The following is a 21,399-nucleotide window of genomic DNA, read 5'->3' as shown; positions in this document are numbered from 1 at the left end:
CCGGTGGGTCGGTGCGGGGCCCGCCCCCGGAGCTGTCCAGCGCCGCCGCTGCTGAAGGCTCCGCGGAGCCTCCCCGGGCACCGGGCGTGAGGGAGGAGCGGCCAAAAGCGAGAGGCAGGAGCCCAAGGCTGACATTCCTCAGTGCAAAGCCTGGAAGGTCAACGGTGGGCTGGAGCTCGCTTCATCATCCCCGGGCTCGTGAGGAGAACAGCAGCCGGAGTGACACACCGGGGAGACACGGACTGCCCGGGGAGGTGAAGTGCCCGCCCGCCCTGGGCATCACGAACATCAGCCAGCACAGCCAGGCAAGGGCTGCGCTGGTGAGGAGCTACCAGCCACCACCGTCTGCCCTTTAACAGGGTGTTGGACCACATGGCCCGACAGCCTCTGAGTCTGTGATATCTTCACAGGAGCCAGCTGCCTCCTCATCGCCCTTGTCTGGGTTTACCCGTCCCTGGCTGAGACCAGCCTGTGAATGCCACACCAGCCTCCCCCATAACCCAGCACAGCAGTCCCACCATGTCCTGTTTTAGCTGACCCTATTTCTAGACTATTCACTCTCCTCAATTAGTGGATGAGAGAGTTAAGGACCAACCAGACTGTGGTTTAAATCCTGCCCTGGAAGGGTCTGCTCTCATATGGATGGAGCAGGAGGTAGTTAATTTGATTTATTCAGATGCTTTCTGATCTTTCCTGCAGCTGTAACTATTGGTTACAAAACCATAGTTTTTATGGCAATTAATTCTCTAACTCAAGCAAATATGACCACTTCCAAGCAGTCTTGCCAAACCCCTCCTCCACACAAAAGAGAATTGCAATTTTCGGGTCCAGTGTCTTGGGATCTCCAAGTCCCAGAAGCAATGTTAAACTGGGAATATCCCCTCTCTGGCAGTACACAGTCCTTGTATTTAATCCAGATAATTTGAGAGATAGAATATATTAAACCTGGCAGTGGCTTTTATTAGTCCCCAGTGCAATTCTAGGAAGGGATTCCACATTTCAAGGCAGAAAAGAAGCACTTCTACTGCCAGCAATTAACAACCGGTAACACATCAAGGTTTGAATATCCAGATGCCAGCTCTTATTAGATGAGTTTCCAGGAAGGATGCAGAAGAGGCAGCCTAAGTGAATGTAGCCCATCATGTGCCCCCTGATTTATAAAAAGAATTCAACTCCACAAATGATGCTTTGGATCCCTCCCAGGGAGAAGTGCTCTATATAATAATGTTATAGAGGCTTTTGCAGGTCCAGCCTGAGTCCTCCACTGAGCCCCACTGCACTCTTTGTTGAATTAATAATAGCCCAAAAATCACACATCACATTGCCTCGCTCACACAGTGGTGAGCCCTAAGGACATATTTTGTTTAGCCTGCTCCCTGTGCACCAAGCATCCTTCACAGCCATTCCACACTAGTGATTTTTTACATCTCAGAATACTGCTAGGAGCACAATTTCCCACTCAGGCTCCAGATGGGACCCAGGAGATACCGAAAGTGAGTCGCTGCTCTAAAACAAAGTCACACATGGTCAGGAGGAACTCAGACCAGGAAATCCTCACTTGCCTCCTACAGCCAGCTATTCCAGCTACTACAAGAAAGGTGTTTGGGCATTAGTTCTGACTTCCACTTGCAAATATTTCAATATTTGCACTTTGCCTGTCCTACTGAAGAGACAGAAAAGACCTAAGACTCAGAAATAAGCAGAGCACCTGAAAAGAAAAAGCTTTTGCCTCCCTCCACCAGTCAGGCAGAGGTACTGAGCAGCTCTGCTAGCCAGGAGAGGAGAGAGACAGTCATAATTTTTTGCTGGGCAGCAGGAACGTGCTGGTGAATTAACCATGCCCTCAATTCTATAGGGAAGGGTAAGTAATTTATGCCCTAAGGAGCAGGGGTTTGCTGCATGCAGGGACGAGAGGGAATAGGGCTGTGCATTCAGACCACATTCAATGGGGGCTGTCAGATCTCTTCCATCTAAACCCCTTCATCACAATATTAGTTACCCAGCCCTGTTTGTGTTTGGAGGGGTTTACAAATAGAAAGAGAAGAGCTCCAAGTCCTACAGTGCTCACTCCAAGGCAGCAGGGTCACTAAAGTCCAGTGGAGATGGAGGTGCCCTGAACTCTCCATCAGGCAGAGACACGGTCTCAGGGGATGGAGGCTCAAGGAAGACCTTGGGGAGTGAGGAGGGCACTGCACAGATGCAGAGAGATTGATCTGGGCACAAAGCCAGTGAGGCAGAGGACAGCTGTTGAGAAAATCTGGGCAGCAACAGGAGTCAAAGGAAGCCACGGTGAAGGGGGATGAAGTTTGAAGGTCAGGATTCAAGAGCTCTCTGGTCTCATGGGGGCTGAGAGAAGCAGAGCCTTGCATTCACTGAGCTCTGCACGGCAGTCCTGATGGCAGCCACAGCCCAGGTGCTGATGGAGGGAGCAGCAATCTGCCCCAGGCAGCCCCCAGAGAGGGACTGGCTCTCTGTGCAGACCTTGGGAGAGCATCGTGCCTGCTTGGGGCAGCTGCCTGTGTGGTTGAAGGCAGGAGGAGCCTGTGGGTCTGTATGCAGGGCAGAAGGGATGTCTCCTCTGCAGGCTGGAGCAATACCACTGCAGCATGTGCAGGGAGCAGCCAGGCAGGCCAGCAGTGCTCGGAAAAAATCTCAGGCACAGCATGTGGTCTGAAAGATATCCCCTCTGGTGGTCTTAGATATCCCCTCTGGGTAGTGATCTGAGAGGGACTGCTGCTATTTGGGCTCCACTTGGGCTGTGGCAGCCCAGTGACACTAACACAGACACCTGGGAGCACCAAAGCCCCAAACGTCTACAGGTATCACCCCTCACCTCAGTTTCTACTGCTGTCATCTGCTGGCACAAAGGTAGAAATGGCAAAACATGATGATTTTCCAAAACTTCCAAGCAAAAGAAAACCTGCAATTACATGCAAATGGTGGAGGCCCACTAGTCTGCTGCTGAGGATTGGGTTCTGCTCTGTGGTATTCCCCCAAGGACTGCTCTCGGGGCTGGCACAGGAGCTGGGCAGGGAGACTCTGAACACAAAGTTCAAGATAATGTCTCCAGAACTGAGATCCCAAAGCTTTGCCACAGCTTCACACCCTCCACAGAAGCAGCATGGGGCCAGCCCACAGAGGTCAAGAGACATGTACCTCCTGGAGGCAAAATACACATGCTACACATGTCCCAGGACAAGGGCAACGGGATTGTGATCACATATAAACACATTTCCATCTTAACCAGCAACAGGATTAACAGCAGCCTTCAGAGACGGCAAATAGCAGGCCAAACACACAGAGCTGCTCCCTGCAGGAGGGTGGTGTGTCCCATGTGTGATGCAAGAAGGAATGTGCAGGACAGAGTGACTACTGGAGACACTGGGCTAATGCATGAGAAGCAAAGCACTAATTTAACTCCTTTATTTCCCCAGACTGGATCAGAGTGAAAATTCAATCTGTCTTTTAATATCCTTTGTTTCCTATCATCTGAGGTATAATAGTAGCACTCAGAAGGAAATGGCTCTGGAGATAAGTGAAATTCCATCTTTACATCCCTTTAAAAGCTCTCAGGAGCAGAGGTCACAAGTGGGGAAATGCCCAACAGAATTATCTAATCAGGGCTGACACTGAGCTGCTTGTAGTCCAGCTCCATCTGCTTTGATTTTTTTTAAAAGGGTGTTAAACCATGGAGAAAGCTGTGCATTTCCAGCTGTGAAAGCAGCTGCAGGACCCAGCCGTGCTGAATCCTGGCTGTGAACAAGCAGGTACAGGCTCGGGGATGCCGAGGGTGCTGTGGGCAGCGGGGTCGGCTGCAGGATGCCCAGACACCAACAGGATCCTGCTGCTGTGGGGAGCGGGTTTGCACCAAGCTGCTGAATTAATTTCACAGGAACCAGCCCAGGTCCTGCCTGCACAGCACACACGGAGAGCCCCTGCTCAGCGCCACTCACCCTGATGAGCACTGACATGCTCTTCTGCTCTGTGCCAGCCTTGCTGCCCTGTGCCCAGGTGCTGCTTTTCCCAACGCTGGGCTACTTCCTGCATCAAGCCAGAGCCCAGCACGAGGCTCCCACTGCACCTGAGAGGACACAGCTCCTCCACAGCAACCTGAACTTGTGGTCAAGGCCAGACAGAAACCCACTCTTTAGGTTCCCTGAGGCAGGAGGGGATGATTCTTGGCTCTGCCCTGGCTGGAGAGCAGGTGTGTAGAGCAGAGAGGTGCTGGCATCTTCCCTCCAGGTTGTTCCTGGCCCCCCACAGACCCCCTTGTTTTTCACTTGGCTGTGCCCAGGGAAGCGACCTCAGAGTCCTCCTGTTAGGAAGCAATGCATGGCATATCCCTTCCCAGACTGAAGCCTGCTCCCAGCTGGCCCATGAGATGTAGGGCTTTTCTGACATCTCAAGACCAAATGCATGCTTTGACCTAACCCTTCCATTCTCAAGGGAAGAAGTGCAGCCAGGGCTGATTCCATCCTCACAGATCCCTGTGCTCATCTCTCTTTGATTTCCTGGGCTTTACATGGTGGCCAGAGCTGAGGTCGCTTGGAAGCATCAGCAGAGCTGGAGACTCTGAGGGAGAGCTGATCCTGCAGGGTTCCCACAGGCTGGGACAGGGAAAGGAGCAAAAGAAAACAGAGGATGGAAACTTTTGGAGGCTGAAGAATTTTTTGGCCAGAGACGAATTACCCTTCCTTTTAACTGGGCTGGATAAAGGAACTCTCTCTGCACTTTTTCTCACCTCCTGCAAGAGCAACCTGTTGGCTGACATGGTTTGGGCAGGGGGAGGACATGACCCAACAAGCGTGTCTGCATGAAGGGGAGTGCTGAGCCTGGCCCCTGCCCTCCTGCACAGCTCAAAACGTGGCATCAGTGATGTAGGGAAGGCTGCTGGGGCTCACTCTGGAGCTTGCAGGTGCCCGCACCCGCTGTGCCAGTCCCATCCAGCCAGGTGCCAGCTGCTGCCTGCCTCCCTGTGCTCCCAGCCAGCCTGCAAGCAAGAACAGCCCTCCTCTCCAGGTTGCTCTGGGAGATGTCTGAGCTGGGCTGTTTTGGTGGCACGAGCAGGCTCTGGGGCCGTGGCAGCAGAGCCCCTGCCCCACGGCTGCACCTCGGCACCGGCTCAAAGCACCGCGGCCATCCGGAAACACCGAACACGGGACTTGAAAGGTCCCTGGTCACAAGGATCTTTGGCAAAGCCACTGAAGTGCCCCAAGTGTAATGTGAACACAAGCAGCTACTGAAGGTTTAATCTTTTGTTTTGGTGCCTTTTTTTTTTTTTTTTTTTTTAAAGAGTAGCTTAAATAGGGACTGGAAAAAGCCTTTACTTGGTAGCACAGGAAGAAAGCTTCCAAAAGTGAAGCTCTGTCGAATATAAGTTTCCATTTAGAAACCATTAAGGCCAGGGTGTTCAAACTTGAAAGTTAGACATCCTGTTCCAGGCTCAGCCCACTAAAATAAGTGACCCAATTTGCAAAGCTTCTGGACTTCAGTAGCTTCTCTTTGACCTGGCGGTACCAAATAAAATTTACTTGATTCTTTTTTACACAGGAAGAGTTGTTATTATCTGAGTCACATGTTTTTACCTTCCTCTCAGACAAATACATATGTATAGGGGAAAAAAGAGAATAAGGAACAGTGTTAAAATAAAGATTTCTCTGGTTCCTGGGATTCGAATATCCTAATTTCTTCTTTTCAGTAAGTTCCAGTGTACACCCAGTTAACAAGTGTTAAGAAACCTGTTTCTGTGGGAAAAAAAGCAAACCAAGGTCCATCAACAGAGATTCAAGAAAAATTCTAGTTAATACAAAGGTGACAAGAAGGCATCTAGGGCCTGGTCCGGGGTGCTCTGAAGCACTACATGTTCCCAAAAATAATTACACCTTTGGAGCAGCTCTTCCCCAAGCCCCATCAAGCAAGCTCTGCAAGTTAAACTGCAAAGTTCATTCCAAATTCAGGTATTCTGAACTTGTTAAACACTGTATTAAAAGTTTTCATCTCTAAGTCCCTGATACATGCTCACAGCATATTGCTGGATTTGCAACGAGGGCCCTTGAGGACTCCCTACATCATCCCATCTTTGCATGTGTTAAAACCAGCTGTGAGCATTAACACAGCCCACTGCACCCACAGTGCTGGCACAACCTCACAGCAAGGGTTACACCCATCCCTGGGTCACAGCTGCCAGGCTGAGCCCCAGGCTCACTGTCCCTCCTGCCTGCACATGGGTTTGGGGTGGCAGGCAGAGCCCCCTCATCCCCCACACTGAGCAGTGCAGGACCTGCCCTCCCCTGGCACTGAGAGCCCACGGTCCCCTTGCAGAGCATCCTGCACCGGGCTGTGCGCAGCGGGCGCCCGCACATCACCAGGGCCCTGATTACGTCCTGATTAGTCTTAATGACTTCCCCTCTCTAAATGAGCATTCACAGCTCTGGAAGGAACGGAAGCTTCTCTCCTCCCATAATAGCACACGACGTGCCGAGGGGCTTACCCGAACAAGGCAACTCTCCAGGAACAGTGACAGCTCCTGCTTCGCTTCCTCCTCCCACCCTCCCCTGCACCAGGGTACCCGGACCGGGCTCTGGCACAGCTGTCCCCTGGGTTTCCCTCTCATGCAACCCCCCGAGGGACCTACACCCTGAGGATGGCCAGCAGATCCCTGCTGAATGCCTGGCACTGCTCAGGACTGGGCTCAGGCAGGTTCCAGTGGTGGTGGAAGGGCTGGTGAGAAGAACAGCCATGGGGGCACGGGACATCCCTCCAACAGGAATGACAGCAGGTGCTGTCACAGTGGAGGCTGATGGGCTTCCTGCTGCCCCCAGGTTCTTCACCAGGAGCAACTTCCTCCACATGGCACACACCCCTGCTGAAACGTGCCCGTGCTTGGCCCTGCATGCCTCACCAATGCACTCTCCACCTCCTCCTCCTCCTCCAGCAGGGTGGCAGGGCCACATCCTCCCATTTCTGGCAGGAACTTTGCTCTTCTTCCACATGTTGCATTGATGGGGTCTCTCCCACCTATGTCGCTTCAGACCTTGCCTCTAGAGCAGCAGCTACATCTCTAGCACAGCCAGTTCAGACAGCAGCTCCAGCATCTCTCCCTGTGCTGCTCCAGGGCTCCCTCCAGCAGCTCAGGACCCCAAACCCAGCAGCCAGGCACAGTCCTGGGGCTGCAGTCTGCACATCAGGGCTGGCTGGCAGGCAGCAGTCAGTAATCCAGCTGGAGAGGAGCTAAGCTCAGTCCTTCAACTCACTTCTCTAATTCCAGCATTATCCCTTACTGTATTAAAGGGATGAGTCAGAAAAGCCAACAAGCACAAGTGTACAGCCCCTGTCCAAGGGACTCACGTGCCCAAAGAAAGGGGGGAAAGCCTTACAGGTGAATAAATAAACTAAGGAGAAAAATGTCCTCAGCTGTTAACCCCTACATGAATTCAACATGTTTTGTGAAGGAGCACTGAGAACATCTGACCCTCCCCAGTCCAGGGGATGGGTGACAGCAGGACACAGGATGCTCCAGGGCGGGTGAGGAGAACCAGCTCACTCAGCATCTGTGTGTTAAGGTTTTCCCAGAAGAGGCACAGGAAGGGGTATGACTTTAAAAAAAAACATTATCTAAGTCTTGATTTCATATGAGGGGCAGGAAAGGAACATCAAAACCATGGGAAAAATCAGCTTCTTCCCAGGGGGCAAGGGGCCGAGGCTGGGTGCGAGGCTGGGTGTGAGGCTGGGCTTGGGGGGAGGAGAGCAGCTCAGTACCTGGTTATAGCAACTCCACTGGGGGATGACGGCAGGATCACCAGATGGAGATGCCCAAGAAACAAGCTGAGAGGTGAGATCAGATGGAGGGGGATATATTAGGAACAGACACGCAGATTTACACATCGTGAGTGAGGAGGTGACAAACAGGTCTGTGGAAGGGGAATCAAACTCTCACGAGGGAGTGGAGTGTGATGAGGAGTGAGGGAGAGGGAAGACTCTCTGGGACTCCGGCTGGCAGGGGGACATGCTGGAAGAGATGCTGGAGGTGGAGGGAGGACAGGGGCACCACCAGTGACCAGAGAGCAGGGGCTGAGCAGATGGATGGGGCCAGGAACAGGCAAGCACTGTGTTCAGCAATGGAGCCAGACGCAAAGGACAAGTTTCACTACAGTTGCATCTACATTTAGGTTGCCAAAAATACCTTTCACAGATTGGCTGTCTTTAATTAAAAGGATGTCTCCTGTGCTCCTGGCACGATACAGAACTCATCCTGCCACGCGGGGCTCTGTGTGGAAGCTCTGCAGGGGGGACTTTCCCATGGGACAGCTCCTCTTTGCCTGCATCCTTCCCATCCTGCCAGTGCTGGGCAGCTCGGGCAGCAGTGCTTCCCTGAAATGCCCCTCCACAGTGCAGGCACAGAGAAAAGAAGGAAAACTTCACCCCCTTCCTGTTTTGGCTTCTCTCCTTCCCTCCAAACACGGAGAACGCCTCTCTCCTCTCTCCTCCTCCACGTTTCAGTGCAAAGATTTAGCTAATTTCTTCTATGAATAGCACGGGAGTAGCCATAGCAACATCACCCTGCCAACCTCACCACCTCCACTGCCTCCATGTCCCCGGCACCCTGTTCCTCTCACCCTCCCTCGCACCTCCCCAGGGAACATCTGGGGCTTCAGCCATTTCCCACAAAGCAACCTGTATTTGGCTTCCTGCCTGCCCCCCTGGTGCTCTCCCTCCTTCCTTCCAGCCATACCTGCCCATCACTCAGACACCTGGTCTGAACCCCCACGGTTTCTCCAAGGCTCTCTCCTCCCTCTGCCACCCATGCCCCAAGAGACAGGAGCCCCAAGTCCAACATGGTCTGAAGGCTCAGCAAAGGCTGGTGCTTTGGCCAAGACGTGCTGTCCTGTGCCCACCTACTGCAGTGAACTGCCCAGGGCTTGGGAGGAACTCAACAAGCAATATTTGTGCATCAAAAACTACCCCTGAAAATCAGTGAAATGCTCACTGCTGAGGGTGGGCGGGGAAGATCTGTCCCACTCCTCCACCTGCCTGGCATTAAACACTTCTGCCAGGGGTGGAGGCCACACAAGCCTGGCATGCTCCGGGCATTTGCAGGTGGTCAAGGTCTCATTGCAATGACCACCCCAAGAGGGAGAAAAGGACCACAGAAAGGGGGGCAGCAGGACTTTGCATTCCTGGCCAGGCGGGGCCAGCAAACCTGGGGCAGCCCTGGGGGCAGAGGGCACTTCCTCACCACATGCCAGGGAACTGCACTGCCCTGGGCCCTTGCCCCAGCCCATGCCCCAGGCACCCAAAATGCACATGAAAATGCTGGTGACACCCTTGAGACCCTCATGGGGGGGGCCTTGCTCTGGTCACTGAGCTTGGCACCAGTCTTCAGAGTGAGCTGAGACTCAGGGCTGGACATTCCCTGTGGGAGGGAAAGCTGCTGCTTCTGGACCCGCAGCTCTTGGAGCAGGGCTGGAGAAGGGGCTTGGGCATGGCCAGGCACTTGAGCACCCCTCTCCTGAGAGGCCCTGGGTGTCGCTGTGCAGGGGAGAGGAGGGGTTTGTGCAGTCTGCTCCTCTAGTCCTGCACATCAGGGATGCTTCCCTGGCTCACACTGCTCTCCAAAGCCAGGAGTCCTCCTGTCACCCCAGTCTGTCAGAGGAGGAATTGAGTTCCTCACCAGCGAGCAAAGGGGGACAAGGAGGGCACAGGGCCAACTGGAGGGAGAGTGATGGGAACAATGGAGGACAGTAATGACATCAAGTGTGGGGACCAGGAGCTAATGAGCAGGGAACATGGATAGATAAGGGAAAAGAAATTGCAGACATCTCAAAGGGGAGAAGAAAAGCAAAGCAAAAAAGATGAGAGATTCCTAGACCTCTGAGATTTCCTCCCTCCCTCTGGTGAGGATTAGGGATTCTCAGTTACTGGCACTGCCTGAGCAAGCTAAAATGTGTCCTAGAGAAGGGGAGAGGCAGGAGGAGAGAACAGACGGGGGCTGGAAGTGGGAGGAGGTGCAGGTTGACGTTGGGACCGTGCTGTGTGTTGGGCAGCACGTGTGGGCACGTCTCACATGCCGTGGAGCTGCACACGGGTATGTGAGTATGCCATGATGTCAGAGAACATACACCACCATATGCAACTGTGAGCATGTTTCTGATGTCAGAGCACCAGCACACGCTTCTCTGCTTGCATAAAGGAGCAAGGAGAGGAAAAATACTTAAATGAGGGCTGGTGAAGCTCCCCAGGAGGGTAACAGATCCCTGCTTATCCGGGAAAGGCTCCCGGCCTGTGCACCCCTTCCCACCTCAGCTGCTGGAAGTGCTTTCAGGGACAGTGAGCTCATTTAAAGGGGCAGCCCTGAAAAATGGCAGCCCTGCCTCCAGCCAAGGCTCTCCTGGAAACAGAGGCAGCCTGTGAAGGAGATTGCTTTGCATCTGCAACCTCCAGCCAAATCTACCCAGAGCCCAACATCTCCCGGCCTCCCAGAGCCAACTGGACCTGCTTGCCTGGGCACAAGCCATGCCTAGATGTTTCCATGTTACCACCTTTGTCCCTCTGCCCACCACTGGGCTGGGAAGAACACGGATTCCTCGGGGCTCAGGCACTTGGCACCCTTGGATGAGGAGGAGAGCGTTGCTGAGGCATTTGCTGCAAGCTTTACTCATGGCATACATTTGCTCCACACCAGGGAGCGGCTGCCTGCTCTGATACAGGCAGTGCACACACCACACACGTCACATTCTACATGCAGACTCCGCTATGCTCACATAGCCTCAAACACTGGCATCCTCTGTTGCTTGCAATGCCGTGAGGAGCTTTTGATTTTCCTTTTTTTTTTTTTTTTTTTTTTTTTCTCCATGTTCAGAAAGGCAAAGGCAGAGCAGAGATTCCCAACGCGGACTTTCCGAGCAGCCCAAGCTCCATGGCAGCACCACAAAGAGACAATGATTTCTCTTCCACCATTGCAAAAACATGAAAGGCTCCCCTGCCCAGCCTGCCACGGCAGCAATGCAGCTGGCATCGCTTCCTTCTCACACTGCTTGCAATTGTCTTACCAGGAATACTGGGCCGGACCTTCCATGCAAGCAGGAGCAGAAAGGAGGGAGCAAACATGCTTCGATTTTCTGCTCCCTGAGCTTGCTGCTTTGGATGGAGGGAAGGAAAGAGATAGGGGAGGAAAGATGGAAGAATGTTTGCCAGGAATCAGCAGGCGAGAGAGAGCTGGGGCTGATTTTGATACAAAGAGTGGCAGAGAAAGAGAGAGAAAGCAGCATCAGGCTCATAGGAAGGTGGCTGGAGTTTTTGGTGCCTTCTGTAAATATAATCTGAGCTATCAGCTACGAATCTAATTATTTCAACCAGAGCTACAGACAGACAGTAATGAAGAAAAAACAGAGGAAGGGAAGAAGAGGGTTGTGTTTGCCGAGAGCAGAGGAGGAGAGAATTCCCATTGATTCCCGTGTGTCTGCCTGCTACAGCATCTTGAAATAATAATTAGAAGGATCAATAAGAAATCATGTGAGGTTTGAAGATAATGAATGAAAGAAGCAGAAGAAGCAAACTGAAATGCCTTTCTCTCAAGCAGGGTAAATTGTTTTTCAGGCAGGGGCTAGCCTCCATTTTAATGCTTTGCAAAAAGATCCAACCATTTTCTAAGCTGGCTTGTGGGTTCTAAATAAGACTGGTCTCTCCATTTAGGGGAGAGAGACACAGCCCAAGGATGGGTCCTGGAGAACACTAATAAAATGAACGTGTGGGAAGAAATGGAGGCAGTGAAATGGGGCAGAATGCACACAGCACGCCAGCGACCAGAGCAGGGTTACGTAATAATCTCGGGGAGCAGGGACGTAGCAGCAGAGCGAGGAAACCACAACTCAATGGAGAGTGGGTGACAGTTTGGGAGCGCTGGCAAGCAACACCGCGAACCCACGAGGCTGCCCAGCGGGCAGCACGCACCATGCCTGCTAAACACAGCCTGACGGGATGCCCTTGGCGCTGCCAGGGCTTCAGGCATCGGCATCGCGAGCGGCGAGCACCTCAGGTGGGGTGTCCAAAATACATCAACGCCCGACGACCACCTTGCGCCAAGCAAGATCCATTTGGCCCCGTTCGGCCCCGGGAAGGCTGCTCCAGTGCCGGGCTCCTACGCTGGGCAGGACCGCGGCAGCCAGCCCGAAGAACGGCAACGCCGACCCGACCGACTCCGACGGCCGACCCGACCCGAGCGACGACGACGGCCAACCGCAGCGACGGCGGTGTCGAGCCCCGGCAGCGGCAGCATCCACCCGGCTGCTCGCGACGCCGCCGAGGTGATGCTGCAGCCGCCAGGAACCCCGCGTTACCCCGACAGCCGCCCGCCCCGTCGCGTCCCGCACCGGGGAGCGCTGCCCGGGGCTGGCCCGTACCTGCTCGTACCAGTCGCGGCTCGAACACGTGCACTCGGGCCACCAGCCCGGGCCGCTCCCGTTCACCTTGGCCGCGCTCTTCCCCGGCGCCGGCGGCGGCGGCTTCAGCGCGGCGGGGTCGCGGGCGGGGGGCCCCAGCTTGGCCTTGCCGCGGGCGGCGGGCGCGGCCCCCCCGGGTGCGGGCAGGGTCTGCGAGCCGTAGCCGCCGTAGCCGTACTGCTCGTGCTGCCACTCGCCGTAGGAGGGGGGGTCCATGCGCCGCAGGGCCGCCATCCGCGTTACCTCGTAGCACTCGGGGCACTTGCAGCAGTGGTGGTGCTTGTGCATCGCTGCCCTCACACCATAGAGCCGGCAGGGAGGGAGGGAGGGAGGCGGCGCGGAGGGGCGGAGGGAGGTAGGGAGGAGGGAGGGAGGGATGCTCAGGGGGCGGCAGCGGCCCCCGCCCCGCGCAAGGCGCGCCTGCCGCCTCTTCGCCCGCTCGGCGCCCCCGGCCCCGTGGGAGGAGGAGGAGGAGGAAGAGGAAGGGAGGGGGATGGTGTTACAGCGCGGTGATCTCCGCGGGGGCGCGCCGCGGCATCGTCCGCAACGCCACTCAGCCCCGGGGCCGCTCCCGGCGCGGGGCGCGGGGCAGCAGCTCCGAAACGCTCCGCTGCATGGGCCGGCTCAGCCCGGTCCGGCTCGGCTCGATGCGGGACCGCGGCACCTGCGGCGGCGCGGAGCATCCCTCGCCCCCCCTCCCACGCAGCGGCCAATCCGCGCCGGCGGAACCTCCGCGCTCCGCCCCGGCGGCGGGGGCGCCGCTCGGCCCCGCGCCCGGCCCCGCTGCCCCCGCGCAGGCGGCATCCAGAAGAGCAGAATCCTGCGCTGCCTCACGCATCACCTTGCGGCTGCCCTCAGCCGTGCCCCGGCGCACCGGGCAGCCCTTGTGCAGCGCCGGCCGCCCCTCCTGCCCTGCGCGGCCGTGGCAGCCCCGCCAGCTTTGGCATTGATGCCAAGAGGGGTTCACTTTGCTCCAGATGTGGTCCGCACTGGAGTAGGAAATAATTTTTCCAGATCTGAACTGGTCGCTAGGCTGGTAACAGCAGCTCTGTTGCATCTCTGTATCAGTTCTCACCTTGCTTTTTTGGAAATGTTACCACATGTGCTCCATCCACTGTCACTGCCCCGTGAGCCACAGGTGCATCGAGGGTGTAGAAACCCCAAGAGCCTTTGCTGGGCCTTCCACCTACTGCCATCAGGGGATGGCAAAAGCAGAGCAGAAATGCCTGCTGGTGCAGCAGGGCAGGGGTGCTGCTCCCAGTGCAGCTCCATTACTATTACACCAGTCCTTCACCTCAAGTGCAGGACTGGAAGAAGTTCAGAAGAGCCATCCAGATAAACTGATGGGCAGAGAGAGAAAAACCATTACAACATCTGACCATTCAGAACCTGAACCTGGCCTCTTAACGCTTAAAGGTTGTAAAAAACACTAGGGTGGACGAAAAACTATTTTAAAGAAATGGTATATAAATATGTAGAAAAGCAATGAAATGTGCACTGGGCTCCCAGAGGATATGGCTAAAAGACATAAGCAGGAGCCACAAGATATGTTGGTGCAACACCTCAATTCATGTTTCAAGGTCTGCAAGGCTCCTCCTGGTCTCCTGCTGCTGGTGTAATATGGCCCTGGGCACGAGGTGGGCTGTGGGAGGAGGAAGTGCAGGATGGCTGGTCAGATAAATGCCCCTGCCCACTCCCTGTTCCTTTAGCTCTTTAAACTGCAGTACAGAATTACTTCTGCACTTCACCTCCGCACACAGAGGTGCTCCTGCAGGGTTTGCTCCCAAGCAGTCAAGTGAAATGGTTGCTTCTGGGTGAAGGGGAGGGGGCAGAAGACACCCCATAATCAGGATTGGCATTGCCCCCAGGTACCATGTTCCCCACTGCACAGTGCAGCACCTGTCCTCTCCAGCACTGCCTGCACTTCACTGTCTCTAGACTGCTCAGATCACCTCAATCACAAGGTGGCTTAATGCCACAGAATGCTGGAGTGGCTCAGACACTGAGATTTCCCTGCTGCAGGCTCAGGACAGTTGCAATGTCCCTGGACAAGCAAGTCTAGAGCACCTGTCCTCACCACGGTGACCTCAAGCAGCCGAGCACAGCAGTGCTGCCGAGCCCTCACGAACAGCTCCACAGGTGAGGCTCACCCCGCTGCTCCCCTGGGCTCTCTCTGCACAGTGATCAGTCCCAGGGGCACTGTGGCACTGACCCAAAGAGATGCACCAAGCCAATGGCTGCACACAAGGCAGTGTTTGCACTGCAGAGCTCAGTGCCAGGACGCTGCAGACCCCAGGAGCCCACTAGGGCAGGGCAGCATGGGATGCCTGCATGCAAAGCAAGCTCGTTCAGAATTAATCAATGAAAAACTGTGTTTGAGTGCATGGCAGGAAAGCGTGAAGTGCTGGCTTTAAGAGAGGACTTTACACTTCAGGTTTTAAGAAATTAGGATTATCTCCACATCTTCTACCTCATCCTCACACCACAGAGCCAGCAGGGAGGGAGGCAGCCGTCCTTGTGCCATCAGATGGGAATGACAGGAGGGACTGAGGCCAGACTGAAGCTGAGATAGAGGATTGCTGCACCAAAGTAGAGCAAAAAGCCCTGAAAAAGGGCAGGTAGCCAGCGTCTCCCCTAGGGGAGCAAAAGGACAAGAATTCCTTGTTGGCTCTCCACCCATTGGCACCTCTGAGATAACTTCATCAGTGAGATGTGCTCAGTACCTGGGCATAGCTGATTACTGCTCCACCCCAGCTGCAAACCTCCTTCCCACTGTGCTTCCCACCCTGGCATGGCATGGTTAGGTTGCAGGGACCCTGCAGTGGCCACCCAGTGAGGCCTGTCCACTGCCATGGCCTCCCCCAAAGTTGTCTTTGACCCAAGGTCAGTCAGGAGCCCCATGTGTGCAAGAGGCTGACTTGGGTGGGAGGAGAGCACCAGGGAACTGCACAAGCAGAGTTTGTCACCCCAGCTGCTCACACCTGCCCTGCCCCAGACACATCCCCTGTCATGCTGTCCTGGGATGGGGGCAAGCAAGGACATGGGCATTCACTCAGGGCGGAAGTGCAGAAGCAAAGGACAAGAGCTGTTAGGGGAAAATGCTTTAATAAGGAGCTGAGTCAACAATAAAGAGAAGAATTTAATTTGATTTTTTTTCCCTCCCATTTTTTTCCCCTTTTTTGGTGCATCCTCCACAAGGAAGGTGTCTGGTCCTCTCTATGCTCGGTCTCTGCAGCCTTCACAGCCATTCATGCAATGGGCATGCCCACATGGGAAACACCCTCACTGCCAGCCCTGAGGGCCAGAATTACAGCCTCCACCCCACAGCACTGCCCCCAGCTCTCTTATCTGTTAGTGCCTCATTGTCAGTTGCAAACAGAGGGGTTTTGAGCCTCAGCTGTCACAGGTCTTTAGAGTCCTTCCTTACCTGCTTGCTTCTCCCCTCCCCAAACCCCATATTTTCCATTTTAGCTGCCATGAGAGTTGTTTTATTCCTGTGCATTTGTAATGAACTGCGTGTGCCACCTGCTAACCCAAATTAAAAAAAGAAAAAAGCAATCCATGGTTGCTGCTGCCGGCTTGCAACGTTCCCTAATGCTGCTGCACAGGACTTTGGATACCTAATCAAGCTTAAGAGGAGGCCACGGCTGGTTGGCCAGGGGCATCCACATTCTGTACTTCTCCAGCTTGTTTTAGTGAGTAGTGGCATTTTGGGAACTGGGGGTGGCTTTGTTGGGAGACCAAGTGGAGTGGGCATCTGCACTGGGAGCCCAGCCTGTGTCTGGCAGGGCAGGCACAGTGCCCAGCACTTTGAGGCAGCTGTGGGCATCTTGCTGCTGTAATGTGAGCTTTGAGCAGGGCTAAAGGAGATGAGAGCTGATTTCCAGGCAGGTGCCTTCATGGAGGGAAGCCATTCAAGAGCTCTCTCATTCTCTACCCTCTTCCTACCGGCATTCCCCCCGTCTTATTTAAATTCAGCTTTGGCAGCTGCTCTTTTTACAGGTGCTAATTTCAGCAAAGTGTCAAGAAATCCCCGGAGCTGATGCTATTTACAAGGCACGGAGATGGCACAGAGCTAGGTTTTATCTGGTGTCACCGGCATTTCAGCCCCTGCTGCCGCTTCCTTCCTCTCGCACGAAATCCTGCGGGAAGAGGAAGGCAAGTGTGAGGCACCAGGCACTGAGGGTTTGCTGTACCTACAGCCCTGCTAGGATGGGGGATGTCTGCTGTACCTACAGCCCTGCTAGGAGCAGGGATGGGAGGCAGGGGCAGGCTGCAGGCAACCAGTTCCTTGCAGAAACAGCAGTCACATGAGGGCTGGACTGTCATCCAAGAGGAGCTGGATCCTGCCAGGGGAACCTAAGCCACAGGTTTGCTCTGAGCCTGGGTGCAGTCAGGGAGGTTTTACAATGCTCAGGAGGAAGGGGAGGACAGTTTTGCATGGGGGAGGTACCTTTCTCCATCAAAATCCCCTGCAAAAAGACACCCAACACATGCAGCCCAGGGAGGCAGCAGGGAAATATATCTGGGTGGGCAGGCTAGGAGGAGATGAGCAGCAAAGAGAAGGACCAGCTGAACTTGGCTCAGTCTGACAGTCAGTTCCTTAGCACTAACACAGACCCCCCCAGCAGGAATTTGCCATTTGCTGGGTCTGGGGCTTCTCAATTGGAACTTGAAGAGGAGCTCTGCAGAGCTGGCTGCACAGCTACTGTGGGCAAATAGGGCTGGAGGCTCCTGTGAGCACTGGAGGGTTTGTGCAGTCACAGCTGGGTGGGAAGGGGCAGGATAAGAACCATCTCACTCCATGGCTGTTCCTTCCTGCCACCAGCAGCAATTCACGCTGGGAAAAGTGCAGCTGGGATAATAATAACCAGGCATACCAAGGGACCAATAGCTCTCAGCACTCTCAGGGCAGATGCCCAACAAATTATTCTCCTCCAGGGCAAAACCATTTTTATTCTATTAATGATCCCTGATACATTGCCCAGTTGCTGCATCCTTGCTGCGGCAGCAATGGCACAAGAGTCTTTATTAGACACCATTGGCTGGTTGCTGCAACTCACATCGTGGACAACTAAATGTCTTCCATGGCTGTCTGGGGGAGGGGAGAGGAGTGATGGAGACCTGAAGCAGGTCCTTACAGAAGGGCTCAGGCTCCCTGCCTGTAAAGGAGAGCCTGGAGGCGTTATTTAATAACAATCAAATGCAGCAGGCTGTATGGAATTCCTGACAGCCTCACAATGCCCACAGCTGCTCTCCCCATCCCTGGCAGGGATGCTCCTGCCCTGAGTTCGAGCACTGGAGGCATGGGCTGGCTGTGGCTGCCTTGATGCACTTCTCTCTGCAGAGGGGGGAGCCTTGCTGCTGCAAGGGCACGGCAATTCCAGCACTGTGCCAACTACCCACAGCCTGTGTGTGCCCACTCCTGTGTGTGCCTCGCTTCCTTTGGAAAATGACAGAGCAGAGGGAAGGTTTGACACTGTGACCAGGGCACAACTTCACCACTCCACACCAGCGTCACAGCAAGGTGTTTTGAAATCTCACTGCCTTTAAGAGAATCGGTTCCTATTTTTTTGGTCCTGTACCTTGATGTCTGGCTTGTGCCTAGCGTGACACCACCAGAAATCCTGTTTCCCTGCACCCTTCACTAGTCCCAAGCCGTCCCTGGGTTTGGTCACATACATCAGCCTTGGTGGGAGCCAAACACACCCCACCTGGGCTGTACAAGCCTGTGAAGATCTCCTGGCTATCTCTGCCTAAGCTGAAATGACCTTGGGGCCACAAAGCCCCACAGGCTGACTCTCAGGGCTCCTCACAGGACCCATCCCGGCAGGGACAGGCACTCTCCTCGGAGCGGGTCAGCACCCGGCTCTGAAAGGGAGGCAGGGCTCAGCAGCACTCTGCCCACACCGGGCAGCACAACCCTGCCCAGCTGGACCTTTTCCCCATCCAAGGCCCAGAGATGTCCCTTCCTCCATTATTCCCACCCTGCCTGGGGAACAAGAAGGGGAACTCCGTGGGGAACACGCATTCCCCCTTTCCCCTGGCCAGCCCTGCTCCAATCTGCCCCTTCCAGATGGAGCAAAGATTCTGCACCTCCCACCGCCCACAGCCAGTGACTCACAGGGATGCTGCTGCCTCATCGGGGCAGTGCTGCCCCAGAACACACTTCCCGGCAGGGAAACCTGCCCAGCCGGGGGAGACAAACCAGTGTTGCTGTCCCCTGCAGCCACGGGCACCCGCGGTGCGCGGGAGGTGCGCGCCTGGTGGCCCGGCGCTGCCCCTTTAAGGGAGGAAGAGCCGCTCGGAATTTGTGAATGGCTGTCCCCGCCCCCGCCGCGCGCGCCGCCCGGCCGGCCAATCAGCGCGCGTGCCTCAGGCTCGCGGCCCGCGCACGGGACCCTCTTAAAGGCGCACTGCCGCCAACCGCCCGTCCCCACACGGCCGCTTCGGAAGCCCCGAGGTGACCTTCACAGCGGGATGAGGAGCCGCTCCTGAGGACAGGCACACCCGTGCCTTCCTCAAGAGCGACACGCCAGCAACACAAGCCCTGGAGGGTGGTGGCGCTGAGGGTGATGTGCCAGCTTCCCTCACGCTGGCTGCAGGGCTCGGACAGGGACGGCCAGGCCGCAGGGACCAGACATCCACACTGGCCAGAGCACACGGCTGGGCTGAGTTCCCCCCAAGGCCATGGGCTGCCAAGCCATGGTGTGAGGGAGAGCCGGCAGCTGGGAGAGCTGTTTCATCACCACGCTCCTGTCCTAGGCCAGACCAGGAATGCAAGAGCGCTCCCACAGCAGCACTAAAGCTTACAAAATCTTCCTGCAGAAACACCCCACGAGACTCAGCTGTGCAAAATCTACCACTGCACAGAGGGGAAACAGCTGTGCAGGATGGGCCAAGGGGGAGGGAATGAACAGCGCAACCGTGGATTGCAATAAGCCCAGCTCCAGCTCCAGCCTGGCCTCCCCTGCACCGCAGTGCAGTGCCCTCTCCTTGCTCTGCCACTGCTCCTCCCTCAGGCTGCTCTAGGCCAGGCTGTGAAATGATCTGGTCTAAAAATACCCCTTCAAAGGGGGGGACAGCCTGGCAGGATGCTGCCGTGTTTCCTGGACGCGTGCAGGTGGGAAGCTGGTGGTGAGGCTGCGGAAGCAGTGTTGGCCAGGCAGAATGGTCTCCATGCCAGTGCTTTGGGCACAGACATTGGTGTACCTGAGCAGTGCCAGCCCCTACAGCTATCCAGGCCACAGACTGCAGGAGGCCTTTGCCTCAGCCTCAGTACTTTGAATAATTTTTAGGTGCCATGGTAGCGAGACTCCTACAAGGTGCTTTGTACCTGCAGGCTGCAGGGCTCTGGCAGGAGCTGCCCTGGGGTGGATCCTTGCTTCGTGCAACAGGGCAGAGACCGGCTTGAAATGCCACCACTGCTGCAGCCACGCATGGTTTAACCCTCCCAGAGCAGGCAGAGCAAGGCAAGAGGAGCCAGCACACAGCAGAGAACACCTTTCCAAGGGCTCACGCTTGGATTCACAAGAGGGATGATTTCCAAACCCACGCTCATTTACTGTCCTCCCCCTACACTTCCCCTAGCTCCTACCAATGCTGAGGATAATACATCTCTCAGCTAGCTTGATACTGATCCTCCAAATCCTAAAGACCATAAACCTTCATGAGCAGTTATTGTGGCTGCTTTATTTATAACAGTGCCAGTACTGCCTCTGCCACCAGAATCCTGATCTCTGTCCAGCCTGATGCTATTAAGATGCAGTGGCGTTCCCCCAGCTCCAGCACTCCAGATAGAAAGCAGCTGGCCTGCCAGGCTCTGCCTTCAAGCTTGGTTTGTTTCTTTAAAAATGGCGAGAAGAGCTCGTTTGTTTCACAGAAAGGCACCTGGGGGATTTGTCCTCACCCTCCTGAGGTGCTGGGCTGGCTGTGAGAGGGAGTGCAATGTGGAGGGGTGGAGGAGAGGGTGGTGCATCCCATGCTCTGGCTCCTGTTTCCTAGCCCCTGGTGGTCTGTGCTACAGGAGACAGGCTCCAGTGCTTTGCTTTGGTTGCAGCAGGAATATGGTCAATCACCTGACAAGGCAGAGCAGGGATGGAGGAACCTGGGTGCTGCTGTGTGGACCCTGCATCAGCACATTTGGGAAACTTGATGAGCAGGGCAGACAGAGACCCGGCAGAGGCAGTGCAGCAGCTCACTGAGCTCCTGGCCAAGACACCAGGGCCTGGCCCCTGATCTGTCCTCATGTTGCTGGAGATGCCTGTGAATGGTCTTGGTTCTTGATTTCAGAGCTACACATGGAACCCCTGAGTGTGAATCTCATCAGTGTGCAAGTTCTCCAGCAGCTGTACTCCCTTGGGGACAGGCAGACAGACACTACATGGAGGCAAAGCTGAATCACTGATCTGGAGGGAGGATGGATGGATGGATGGACTCCAAGCCTGTCTGGATGGCTCTGAAGCATGGCTCTCTGTTGGACACTCCCCAGAGCCCCCTCTCACTGTTCCCTTTCTGCTATGGCGTGGGGAGAGTTGCATGCACTCACACCATCAAAATACCTTCAAAACAGTGACAATGACTTGGGTGAATGAAGACACCACATCCATCAATCTTTTCCTATGCTGCACAGCCAGAAACACCTTGTGTCTGCAAGGATCTTCCTTTTGCTGCTGGTTTTAGACAAAAAGTCCTCAAGTAGAGTAGGAATAAGTGACCATGAGATTTTGGTTTGACAGTCTGGTGGCTCTACTGACTTCTTCATCCTTTACTGAAGCTGGATATTGAGCTGGGAGAACTGAAGTCTAAGCATGTCCATCTATGCAGTAGGAATAGCAAGAGTCTCTAGTAAAGCTGAGGCCATTCAACCCCAAAATGTCCACTGAAGTGACAGCTCTTACTGACACAGCCCCTGCTGACCCCCTCCTTGAGCAGCAGCATCCCTGGGACACAGGCTGCCCAG

The 21,399-nt window shown here is 55.1% G+C and overlaps 1 protein-coding gene across 1 annotated transcript in view; it reads right to left on the bottom strand.

The window, feature by feature from the left end:
* The window catches only part of DLG3 (discs large MAGUK scaffold protein 3), a 76,358-nt gene that overhangs the window by 38,594 nt on the left and 16,365 nt on the right, over positions 1-21,399 (bottom strand). The window lies entirely within an intron of this gene.

The sequence above is a fragment of the Pyrgilauda ruficollis genome, unplaced genomic scaffold (assembly GCF_017590135.1).
Source record: "Pyrgilauda ruficollis isolate IOZ18807 unplaced genomic scaffold, ASM1759013v1 scaffold7, whole genome shotgun sequence".
NCBI classification, from domain to species: domain Eukaryota; kingdom Metazoa; phylum Chordata; class Aves; order Passeriformes; family Passeridae; genus Pyrgilauda; species Pyrgilauda ruficollis.
Note: the sequence above shows the minus strand (reverse complement) of the source record. Positions and strands in the feature narration are given on the sequence as shown.